At 40.5% G+C, this 12,835-nt stretch overlaps 1 long non-coding RNA gene across 1 annotated transcript; it reads left to right on the top strand.

The window, feature by feature from the left end:
* The first annotated feature begins 4,546 nt into the window (after positions 1 to 4,546).
* On the top strand, positions 4,547 to 12,749 carry LOC143422457 (uncharacterized). Its single transcript, XR_013101716.1, has 2 exons — positions 4,547 to 4,644; positions 12,311 to 12,749. It is a non-coding gene; the product is annotated as an uncharacterized LOC143422457 (long non-coding RNA).
* Positions 12,750 to 12,835: the final 86 nt, after the last annotated feature.

Raw genomic sequence — 12,835 nt, forward strand, 5'->3', positions numbered from 1 at the left:
GGTGCACGGTGTCACAGAGAGACCGTGTCATTTCGCAAGGCCGTGGTGTGTATTATGAACGTCTAAAAGGGGTAGAGAGACAGCCGTCCATTATGCGAGCTAGCACAATGGATACGTATCTAGGCCTGCCACCGGTTTTATTAACCGTTTGACAGCACGGAATGTGCTCCCGTGTAAAAGTGACGTAAACAGAGACACCAGCGATCCCGTCAGCTGTCGATACGCTTGCGTTTTGGAAGAAGGTTCATCCGACGTAAACTTACCCCTCGCTAATGTTTCGATATCCGCGTCATTTTCGTTTTCAAACTTCAACGATGAAAAGAAAGAAGCGTTTTGTGAATTTCCAGATAACTCTGCCCTGGTGAGTACAGCGAACTTGTAACGTAGACACATAGTTGGAGTAATGCATACATCGAGCTGAAACATTAGCTTAATATATCTCCTGCAATGGGTAATTAAACTGAAAGCGAAAATGCTTGCGCGCGATCGGACACAATGAAACGTTTCCGATCACGGGGACGCGGTTCCAGGAAACGGACAGGGTTAATTAATTCCTCGAGTAACCCGGCTCATTTGCCCAACAAATATTTGTCGACAAATCGCGTGTGTAATCTTCCATCGCGAAACCACTCGCCTCTAAATGTGTTTCGATCAATTCTCCGTTTCTTCTTTTCCGTGAACGTTCGAAATGAGAAAAATTAACATCCCATAAGACGAATAACAATTGTTTAAGAGAAATTTAGTGAGCAATCTGAAAAGATGTTAGTGATTTCCCACATGTGTAGCTTGACAACGAAACTCTATTAACCACGCTGCGTGTATTTACCGTTTGATTGAACGAAATAATTTTAGGTCGACAGACAAACGAAACGAACCGGTGTCATCGCGCGATGATGTATCGCTATTGGGTTTGGCTTGTCCACACCTGACGTAAGCTCGTGCGTAAAAGTCGGAGGGTTGCATCGGAAACACCACGTTTCGTCGAACTTTTCATTAGTTTGCTCGTCACGCGATCTCTGTGGGCGTCCGTATCATTCATAAATGAATTTTGAAAGCGATACATACCTCCATTTTCCCTGTTTCTAATCCATAAATGGTTTGCAACGTAATACATATAATTTTATTGATAACGATTAGAGAAATATACACTTTATTGAAAAATTGAACGAGTCAAGTGGCACTCGTACACTTGCTTCGTCTTGCTCGACTCTTGCTTACATGCCAAAATCACGAGAACCATAGATAAGAAGGACAAGAGCCGTTTACTCTTATAAATTTTGCCTTAGAATGTAAGAAAGAATCGTTTGACGTCATGTGGATCTAAACATAGCATCGAGATTAAACGAAAAAAAAAATCGTCTCATCGTTGCTGACAGTACGCGTCTGGTCGCTTCCTCTTTTCTTTTTTTTTGTTCTTTTTCTAAATGACTCTTTTTAGCGGTAATTTATGGTAACAAAATCTCCTGCGAAAACACACGTGTTGGATGGATAAATAACGTTAGTCTTGCTCGACTTATTTGTGGTTAAGTCGCGTACTCTATCGTTACTGGTTGATGCTCGTTTCGGCACGTTCGCCTTTCCTGAGTTAAACGGGCTGTTGTAGAATTATTCGAATCGTAAGTTGAATAAAAATGGGGCATGGACGAGGTTTTTGCGCGCTATTTACGTCTGTTTTGCACACTGCAAATATATTGAAAATATTGTATGTCTCATGAAGCTATTTCCCTCAATTTACATATCTAATCTAGAGCTATCACGCTTTACGTAAGTATCTCGTTGTTTGAAAGACTTCAAATTACAACGTCGATATTTCACTTCTGAGGAATTTACTTCCATGAATCTTGAGTTAGTAAATTTTATGAAGTTACTTTTCGTAAAATGCTGAAATTCAAGTCGAGATGGAAAAGCGAGCATCCTTGAAAAGCGGAAGCGTCAATTAACCGCAATATCGTTGAAAACTTGGTACCGATAAGACGTATGACATCATTTGAGAAGTTCTGCAGTGTGATAATACCATAAATCTCTCTTTTTTTTTTTCTTCAAAGACCATGGAGTTGTTCGAAACGGTGAATCGAAGGCGCGCAACCATACTCGCACCGTTCATTTCTTATTTCCCCTGGTCGATTGAGGAAATTTCGACGGCAAATATTTTATCGACGGAACCTTGGCATATGATTATAATTTAGGACAAAAGTATTCGAAAATGTCAGTAACGTGGCATTTGTAAAATGTCACCGGTGCCATTAACAGTCCCGTCTAGGAATGGTCTCATGAGCATTACGAACCATTGTTACCTGGAACATACTCGAAGCCCTGTGCTCGTGTCCTAATTTTTACATATTTATATCGTATATACGTATTCTCTCTCTCCTGGATCGTTCAGTGGGCAAATTTCTTTGCTTACGAGCACTTTCGTGACCGTCTAAACGAGTCGTCTGACAAGAAATGATTAACGACAGTAATTTCAAACATTCACTGAGATAGATTCCCTCGTTAAAAAGACGATTAATAAATATAATATCACTTCGAAGTATCGTGAATCAAGTGATGCGTACGTGTGTAACAAGAAGTAATTAATAACCACGCTATCGAAGTTTTGTAGATACCGATTGTAGGGTTATGATGAGCAGGCAATCGGAAAATAAAATCTACTTGTCGAGATCCACGTTGGGCGCAAAAATAAAACTAGTTCTTCGCGGATTCACATTCTTAGTTTGTCGAATGTTGAGATGGCCTAGAATAATTACAGTAATTACACTTTTGCAGTCCACACAATCGAAACACTCTTGTTCTTTGAATATCGAGGTCATGCCTGATTAGTCATTCTGGTTCTCTTCACACAGCGGCATGAGTTATGCAAATTTAACCGCATTTAATCTATAATGCTATAATTATGTAGCAAGTCTAAAACTTTAAGTTCTAAGACTTTTCGTCCCACTATTCAGTTGTGTTAAAGATCGTTCGAAATGCTAAATTATGAACGTACGTATCGTTCCGCATTTTTATTTCCAACAGGAGGGAGTACGATAAAAAATAGTCTTGGATATATGTATAAATGGATATATGGATAAATGTTATACATATTCAAATTCAAACGCACGACTTTACATATCGCGAACATGGGAACAACCGAAATGTATAAATACTGGGAATATCTGGAATTTTTATTGCCTAGAGCGAAGTGTACGTATCGCATAAAAAATATATAGTTCACGTAGGAGAAAAAAAAACTCGGTATAGGTACGTAGCTAATTTCCAATATAGATTTGTAGGGAATTAAACATTGTCCCAAACGAATTATTTTCTCTCGAATACCTTCCCTTCTTTTTCCCTATCGAACAGAATGTATTATTTACCGCCATATTATCCTTCCTCAAGTATAAACCACGCTATCGATCTCCAAATCGAAACGAAGAAAAAAGAAAAATGATACGATAAACTCGGTGAAAAAGTAGAAAGAAAAAAGGTAGCGTTCCAATTAAAAAGGTTGCGTGCCGCGGGAACTTTCGCGTTTTCCTGCCGGCGTGCTTCTCCCCACCAGGCGAAGCTTTTTCCCCGATCGAGGCGCGCACCGATGGAGAAATGCCGTCTCGCGGTTTTGCCCGTCAGTCGAGAATGGTGTAAGCTTCTGACCGGACGGTTTTTTCGATCGGTGTAAACACACGCGCTGGAACGCTTTTCTCCCTTCGTGGAGTCGGGAAACAAACACGAAGACCGGTAACGTAACGCGGCCACCGACGCGCGCCATTGTTCCTCAGATTTTTTTTTATCTTTATTAAAAAGAAACCACCAGTTCACCGCTAAGTGTGCTCGATGTTGACAAGTGCCTCTTTTTTCTACGTTCATCGCTTAAACGAAGAGTAACCGCAAGAAAATCGAAGATTTCCACCGGTGACATTGGGTGACGATTCGTACAGTTTCCATGAAGAGCTACGAACTTTTGCTATATTCGATCTGTGCTTGCACGGTTTTCTGCAGTTCCTAAAGAAACTCTGGGAACTTTCGAACTCGCGGCTAGATCGATCGTCGGTGAACCAAGTGGTATACAACTCTTCTTCGCTTTCTTCTGAGAATTTATGCCGGCTGGGTGTGAATCGAGTGGTTCGTGATCCGGTTAAAATTGTACGCAAGGCCGAAAGTTTTCATCTTGTTTTTTTAAACGGCCGTCGAACTTGCACGATCCTCGAGCTTTACGAACGTCCTTGATGCGAGGTAACGGACGAAGATGTTAGATCGACGGAGATCGTCGAACGGCGTGGGCATTTCGTAATCGCGGCGGGATTAAGGAAAGTTTTTCGTGGCTGCGCCGATTTCGAAAGTCGTCGTGATTTCGTTGCCACCTTGAATCGCCCAGGTAGAAGGTGGTCGATCGCTGCGAAGGATTCTTGCCACAACCTTGACCCACTGAAATCAATTCTTTGTTACGATTACGAGCCACGCGGAATGAACGACGCCCCAAGTGGAAGCCTTACGGATACTGGGCATTAATTAAACAGAAATGATTTTCTTATCTGCACGGTGATCGCTGGCAGAAAGGACGAACATTACAACCCTGGATGCGCGTTTATGCCTTCAATGACGAAACGTGGGAAAACCAGATGAAACTTTTACTATGCGAAGACATGATTTCTGGTGCTCGTCAAGGTAATCATTTTTTCTTTCGCACTTATCAGTTACCGATCTTGGGAAAGATACAATTTTTCAAATTGAACATGCAGTCTTGTTAGAATTTAACAGCCAACAGGTCTCAATGATAGCAATAATTGTTGAAGACAACATTGAGCGCGCGTCTCGTTGGTTTTGAAAGGTCTGTTAACGTGCGAAGTATATTCTACTTCTAAATTGTTAAATCAAACTGAATACAGCGTACGATAAATTTGATTACTCGCGCACCGATTTGGTTTGTCTCGTTGATCAAATGAACTATTTCAATTTCTTTCTCTTCTAACATTTGTCGATGCGTTAATGTTGCTCGAAAACTCTTTTCGCTGTTAAATAAATTCACAGCGACGTTCGCTACTCATCTCGTACGATAATCTCGACAATTTGTCAGGATCAATATCTCGGGGGCCGAGGAGCACTAAAAAGAGTTCATTGTAACACGCGATCGATGAGAGAAACGTTAACGCATCGCGCTCCATCTTGGTCGGTTTCACGTTGAACGACACGATATCGAGCGACTTAAATGCCTCGCATTTATTTTCATTTCGTTCATATTGTTATCGAAACTTCTGATTCGCCGAAGCAATCACTCGAAAGTCTGGCAAAGTCACGTCCCTCCGATTAGTCTAAACACAATCGAGCGTACGAAAGTACAAATTCGAAGAAACGATAGGAATCTTCGACTCTATCGTTTATCGGTTACGTTGTAAATACTTGGAAATCAAAGTGAAATCAAAGCTTTTGCTTCGCAATCTTTCCGCTTTTTATAGGTCTTTCGATTGAGATTTGCAACATTTCAATTTGCAAGGACTTTAGAAATCGAACGGAGAAAAGTCGAAAGGAGGATGAAATGAGATGGAGGGTAATGGTCAAGGAACACGATAAACTCGAGTAGAAAATAGACAGCGTGGGTATATCTATATATGGTTGGCAATCGGCCAATCATGATATCATGAATGTATGCATCGTGCGTACTTGCTGTGTTTTCCAAATGAGCTTCCGTCGTACTCGGGAATACTTTCGTTTCCCAATGAAACCGGCAAAAGCCTCGGGTGTTAAGACGATGAGCGCTTTTAATTTTCGCTAATTCAACTTTTAATGATTGTTTAGAAAAGTTTTACATATCGTAACATTGTATCAAGACTAGATAATTTAATTACAAGTCTCGTAAATTTCTATCACTATAACACATTTCTTATTGAACTGACATATAATGACCGTAATTTTTTATTACGATCGAATAATAAATGTCTCGTAACATCGTGGCATGGATGCATGGGACTATTTATGATCCAAACGTGACGAATATCGAGCATTAAGTAAGGAAGTACATAATTGTTACTCGCAGAAATATCAATGCATCCCATATTCCTCTGAAATATTATGAAGCAGTAGAAGATATGAAATTCTCTGGTCAACGGAAGATTAATCTATAATGCTAACTGTTTCAAACGAAACGCATTATTCATATCAAGTCGCGAGCCATGTCATAAAACGGCATAAGTTTAGAATGGTTATTCATCTGCCATATAGAAGGAAGTGAATCATCAAATTGTAACACTCGGAACCGAGACATCTTCTGAAATGCCATTTCTCTGTTGACCGTGCTCGGTTTTCCCTGTGCACTCGTTAAGCCGGTTCTTCCATTACTGCTCTGTTTCCTCTATCACGGACCGTTCCTTTTTTACCCCGAAACCCTTAGGAATGGCTCGACCACTGCACCGAAACTTACCTACCCCTTTTAAGAATATCGTGTACTTGCGTACGTGTGTGTGCACGCGTGTGCAAAGTGCTTAAAAAACGAAAAGAAAAACCCGATATCGCGGATAGAGTCGAGATTGACCCGAGACTGTTCATCTTCCAACCGCGAACTATTTCCGAGCCAATAGTTGCACAATCGGGTAATATTAACCGGGAATCATGGTCGTAGTAGTTGTATTAGTCATTTATACGACTGCCAGAAGACGATTCTGCGGTCATTTGTACCGAAATGATAGAACATGTGTCTCGTTCACCAGATAACTGTTAGCGGCTGATAACAGGTTTAATCAGTTTCGAATTATTACATGGGCCATTTAGAAGAATTTCGAATTCTTTTTCGAGGGTCACGTATTAGATAAAACGATATTTATATCATTGTAGCAGTGGAGGGATGGTCTCTCGTAAAGTATTAATTAAAAACCAACGAAATAAATACATTCGAATGTGAATGGTACATATCTCATTCACACATGGGTCCTAAATCCGTGCTAACATGATATTTGTTTTTTCCCCATGTATTTTTAATTTTGCTCCGGTAATCGTTGGTAAACTCGTAAACCGTGACAATGGACGTGACTATCGCACGTGACTACGCAACTAATCCTTGAAATTAGAAATGATACGAGCATCCTTGATTCTCTTCTTCGTCTTAACTTTCGTCGCGAGAGATGGCCCCAAGTTTTGATACATTTCCAGTCAAATATTATCTAAAGTGGCTACATACGCTAATTCAAACAGCGGAGCATCTATAATAAAATCTGAGGAGATGTTTGCGCGGAACGTCACGTTCGAAGCCTCTCGACGAGAGATAAGATAGAATCGCTCGCGATATCAACGAACCTGAAAATTAACAAAAGCTCGATAACATCGCGAGGGAGAATGAAAAAGGCGATGAGAAACGTATTGAAAAGGTACGAATCGGTACGTGCTCGTCGATGAAAAGTAATTCTAGGTGTGACGATTCTTTGTGTTTCTTGGGCAGAGAAAGATGAATGGGGTGTGGAAAGAACGGGGCGGTGGACGCGGGAAGGATACAAATTATTGATCACCTTATGAAACGATGAACGGTGACAGAGCATTTACCGAGGATTACCTCCTGAATTTCGTTATCTCGACTGTTTTATAACGCATATTTCTCGTTATGATATATGCAGTGTCGTGAGATAACTTTACTCCTTATCGTCGCCAAACATTTGCCACGATGATGTGTCGTGCAGAAATAATACAGCACTTTTTTCCCCTTATTTCGTATTTGTTTTACCGGCTGGGCTCGGCAAACACGCCGTTTTCTGGCTACGATTACTATGAAATGCGAGAAAGGGACGTTTATTGGGCTCTTGCATTTCATTTTATTGCTATTCTTGACGCATTGTGAAACGTTCGCGAGATATCGCGTATTTGGCCTCTTCTGCAGCTTAAGAAAATAAAAATGGCCAGTAACGAGACCCGATAAATTGTGTTTAGAAATGATAGATAATTTCGTGCGGAGAATATAAGCTAATGTCCATACCTATGATTTAAATGTTTGCAACGGCATGCAAGGAGTTCGTTCAATCGCGAACTTATCTAATCGTAAAAATATGTGAAAGTGTGTTCGCGTTGCTAAATTATATTTGGTAAATAAATCTGAAAGGAGAGGATAAAAAATGTGTGCTTTGCTACGTGTACAATCGTAAATTGTTTCGGCTGATTATTATTCGTACATCAGATGTTTCAGAATAATAGGTGCAAAGTTCGTTACTTAATTAAGTAATCCGCGAACGATTTCTCAATAGTAATATTGAAACTTCTAGGAATTAATTGAATGACTTTTCGATACCTCTACATTTTTAAAAAGGTTTCCGTTATAAAGAATTAAAACATTTATACTGATCTGTACTCGATATGATCTGTTTGATGTTCAATTTTAATATTTCGTCTGGCTCGTGAAAAGGTTTTTTTTTCAACACAGCCCGGGGGTAAAAACAGTTGGCCATGCCTGATCTACCATATCTCTACCTTCGAACACAATCATCTCTTTTATTGCTATTGCCTGCGCGTAACGCGGATCAGCAAAAGTCGAACACCAGATCTGTTCAATAGACGGATTCGTTCTGGTGTGTTTTTCGTCCCTCGACAGTGATTAATGTTGCGTTCGATCTGTTGATAGAGCGTGCATTATACGTACGTATGCATCTGTCACGCGTCGCGTTTGTGAAATTCTGTCAAATTGAAAGCGAAACAAGTGCGAGAAAAAATAGAAAAATATCTGCCTTATATGTTACGTAATTATACTTTACGATCGGAGATTTCAAAATACTGGTTCGAATACACTTGTCCGACTGTCGGTCGAAGTTATAACACGGTGAGGGAGATAAAGCGAAAAGTTGAACAAAAAAAGGAGAAGGCAAATCGCAAGATTACTTCAGGTTTTTTCCCATTTTCAATATCCCCGCGATTCGATATCTTTTTCCCTTTTTATTGTCGGACGGTCCACGATGGTTATTTTTAAACTCGGAAATCAGTTTTCTTTTATTTATGTTCCACGGTTTTCCAAGATATCGTACTTGCCTCTACGGATTCTTTGGACCTCTTCCAATACTTTTACTTACTCAATTTTTCCATTATTAATAATTAACTCCTGAAAATGTTAGAATATATCTATTTTCTAATATGTTTTAATATTACTGATTACGCGTACAATTACAATGTGCAATAACAAAAAAAAGAAACGGCTAGTAATAACGTTCGAACGATACTTTAATCGTCGATAATGGGAATGTTAACGAACTGGTTAGCCTTGACTCCCGTCTACGTGTATCAGAAATTGAATTACTCTAGATCGCGCGGTAACAGTTTTTTAGGGTCGGAATTACTTATCCTTTCAATTATTTAGTCCGCGTATTCTTCCATTCTGTTTGGCCATCGGTTTATCATCAACCACGTTACCGTATCCACGCGGTACAAAGGTTCCCTCTTTATTGTCGTAAATTAATATCGACATCTGCCAGAACCATCGTCTAGCCGCAAATTGGCACATTCTTCAATTACATTTGAACCGCGTCCCTGTTGAAACGCCATCGAGTTCTCGTTAGGCCGCGAAATAGGTTTATTCGCGCGCGATTTCAAATATTTGACTACTCCGAGGAAGGAGTCTTGGTATCGATCCGCCTCTATAATTTCTCGCCACCGCTGCTAATAACGCTCGGCCAGCTTACTTGCCTGCGGGACTGTTATTTGTTTTTAATGCCCGTGGATTTAAAAACGAGCATAATTGGAACAACTTCGTAGTAGAACCTCGAGGACACGTAACTCGTTCGAAACTTGGTCGCGTCTAATGGAAACAGCTATCCGCGTATTTCTTTTCAGCCCTCACCGCTACCTAAATTTGTCGTCATTATTTTATATTTAAATTCACGGTGCGATCTCTTGAAAAATTATGGACGACTCGATGAATATTCATATCTTGATGTTGAAACAATTTGTTGGACAAATTTTATAGACCTCGGAAATTAGTAAACGGCAGGTTAAATGTACGCGAGAGAATTATGTAGCCCGATTTGTTAAGTTTTAAATTTGACAAAGTAGATCTGGTTTAACTTAAGCAGTAAAATTAATCTCCCTCAGTTCATAAAACGTATATCGTTCGAGCATGCAAACTATAAGTTGCGAGATAAAATTCACGTTCACTCGCCGAGTTCTAGTTAATATTTATGAGTAGACGTTTAAGAAGTGTACGTAATCATAGTTAATAAATCTATATATATACGCATATATATGATTAAAAGTGATAAAAATGTGAATTCCACGTGTTTAGAGCGTTATTCGAGCACGCTAAAATCCGTTGCTGCGTTTGCAAAGCCTCAAGTTGCAGATTTCATTCCGCACACAGCGTACGCGGCGTTAACTCAATTAGCATCACAGGGAGGATAAAGCATACGTTTAAACTCTCATTCATGCCGATAGCTGAAACCTTCGAACGTCATCGCAAACAACCTGACACGAACATCAAACAAATCCCCAAAATAACGAGTGGATTCGATGCTTCTCGACGAAAACCCCGCTCGGTCATCTTTCTGGCGTCAGCTTCGAACCGTGGAGAACGTCTCGATGGAATGTTTGGACGGTCATTTATTTCACTGATATAATCATCAATTTGTGACCAAAAAGAAATTAGTTATACGAAGTGTTACAAAACAATGAAACGTTTAACATTTTCCAACTAAATCATTGACTATTAAAAAATGGAAATGCGTGAAGCATGTAGAAATTCGAAAGTGACCCGACAGAGATTGCAGTTAAAAATCGATTAATACCATTTTCAACACGTCGTTAGGATTACTCTGAACGTACATTTTATGAGTGATCACCGATACGGGATGGAGAAAGCCTGTCGATGACGATACTTTTATATAGGTCGGCGGTCAGTTTAGTAAATGTCGTTAACAGCACTTTTGTTAAACGCGACAGGTGCGAACCGTTGACAGTGTATCCTTGTCCACGGTGGCAATGTAAAGCTTCTAATATCGAACTTATCCAACAGCTCGCTCAGCTCCTGAAACGGTTAAAAATACCCGCTGAAAACGTATTTAAGATTGCAAATGCATCGAAAATGGCCGAGAATTGTCGATCCATATCTACGCGTATCAAACGATGATTGATTATCGAATCAAGGCTTATCGTTTCTATATTTAGAGCAAAACAGTGTCATTAAACTCGACGCTTACCGAAGCTTCATTTCGAATACGATTTTATTTTGTCGCGACTTGTATCCAAGGATTATCGGGTTCCAACTTGTTACGTATGTCGTTCAACGGGTTGATTCCAATTAACCAGTGTTCCAATGAATCATCGTTGACCCGTGATATTTACTGAAGGCGGAACGGTTTTAAAGCGGACGAGCGCGCATTATCCGGCTCGATATCGTAGCAGAATGGCCGGTCGGGAAGGAAATGGAACTATGAAGAATTTAGCACTGTCGGAACTTCCTGCTGCTGAGTATCGCGGTGTTACATTTTTTCAACAGCTGCGAATTTCAAATTTCGCACGTCGTCGAACGCGTACACTTACGGCTAAGTGAACGAGGTAGACATTACATATCTAACAGGAAGATATTTAATCTAGAACAGTGAACGATTCGTCACTTTTATCGCTGACAAGCTTCATAGCAATTTCATTTGCAACGAAGAGCTGGGTCACAGTTGAGGCTGATTCAACTCGACAGTTAATGTATTAATTTAGAATTTTTATTATACGTACGATCAGAATTTCTGCGTATGATTAATCGATTAACTTATCATAGGCATGCTTTGCGGTGATTTCTGATAACTTAATGGGAAGGATAGAACAATTTTCCGTGCTTTACTTTCATACACGTCAGGTCTGAAAAAGTTTGTTTCTTGAATCAAGGATACCTGCATACAGAATAATATTGTGCACATCACGACTTTGCTTCGATTGACCGCTAAGCTCATTTGTTCTTATGGATCTGCCGTGTATAGGTCTGACCCGTTGTCCTTCGTCTTTCATATCCCATATTGCGATGCAATTAGGTGGTCGCTTAAAAATGTACGGCAGTGAATTGAAAGTAGTTGCATAAGTTTTTTACGGTTAATTGCCCATGGTTGCAACGTATTCCAGTGCCTACATGAATAGTTTATGCGCGACGTAATCCTATTATAAATGCAATGTATACGTATACATTGTAGAGGAAGATTCCGCGATAAGAATAGTTTAACTCATACCTGTTTTAAATCGATTTATTCGAACATTCGTAATACTGATTTATTATATCTGATGTTTTATACACGTTTGCAAATAGATCCACGCGCGGAAAAGAATTTACAATAGGAGCAGAGGTCTGTTAACCAGCAGAGCAATAACCAAAATGTCCGTCCTTTTGTTACAGCGTGTGCTCGCAAAGCTCTACGTGGAAAGGGGTAGGTGAGGTTTGGCGGAGAACAGCAAGAGTATTCTTGGACACCAAAAGCTGGGGCACCTTGACGAGGAGGTCCTGGAGGAGGAGGTGGGTCGTAGGAGAGAGGAAAGAAAGGAGGTGACCATCCACCCCACATGGACGCCACCCCCAAAGGACCCCCCGTACCCCCCACACCGGATATCCTGTCACCATTATTTAGCCGCGGAATATCCGACCTGAACGTAGGAGCGACGTTCTCTGCCCTGTTGCTGCATCTTCGTCAACGTTCCCGTCGAATATCCAAGAGACATCCGTCACTTGATGCTCGCCGTACGACGGAAGCGGTCACCCACGCGTCGTCTTTATCTTACACGTGCCTCAATTTCTCCCGTATTTTTCGCCGTAAATTAAAAAAATTGCCGATTCTCTATCTACGCGTCCTCGATAATAATAATCAACCCGTTCGACGGAGGAAGTTGAACGTGCCGCTAGACGACGAGGCAACATCAATCCCCG

This window comes from Xylocopa sonorina, chromosome 3, assembly GCF_050948175.1.
Source record: "Xylocopa sonorina isolate GNS202 chromosome 3, iyXylSono1_principal, whole genome shotgun sequence".
NCBI lineage: Eukaryota > Metazoa > Arthropoda > Insecta > Hymenoptera > Apidae > Xylocopa > Xylocopa sonorina.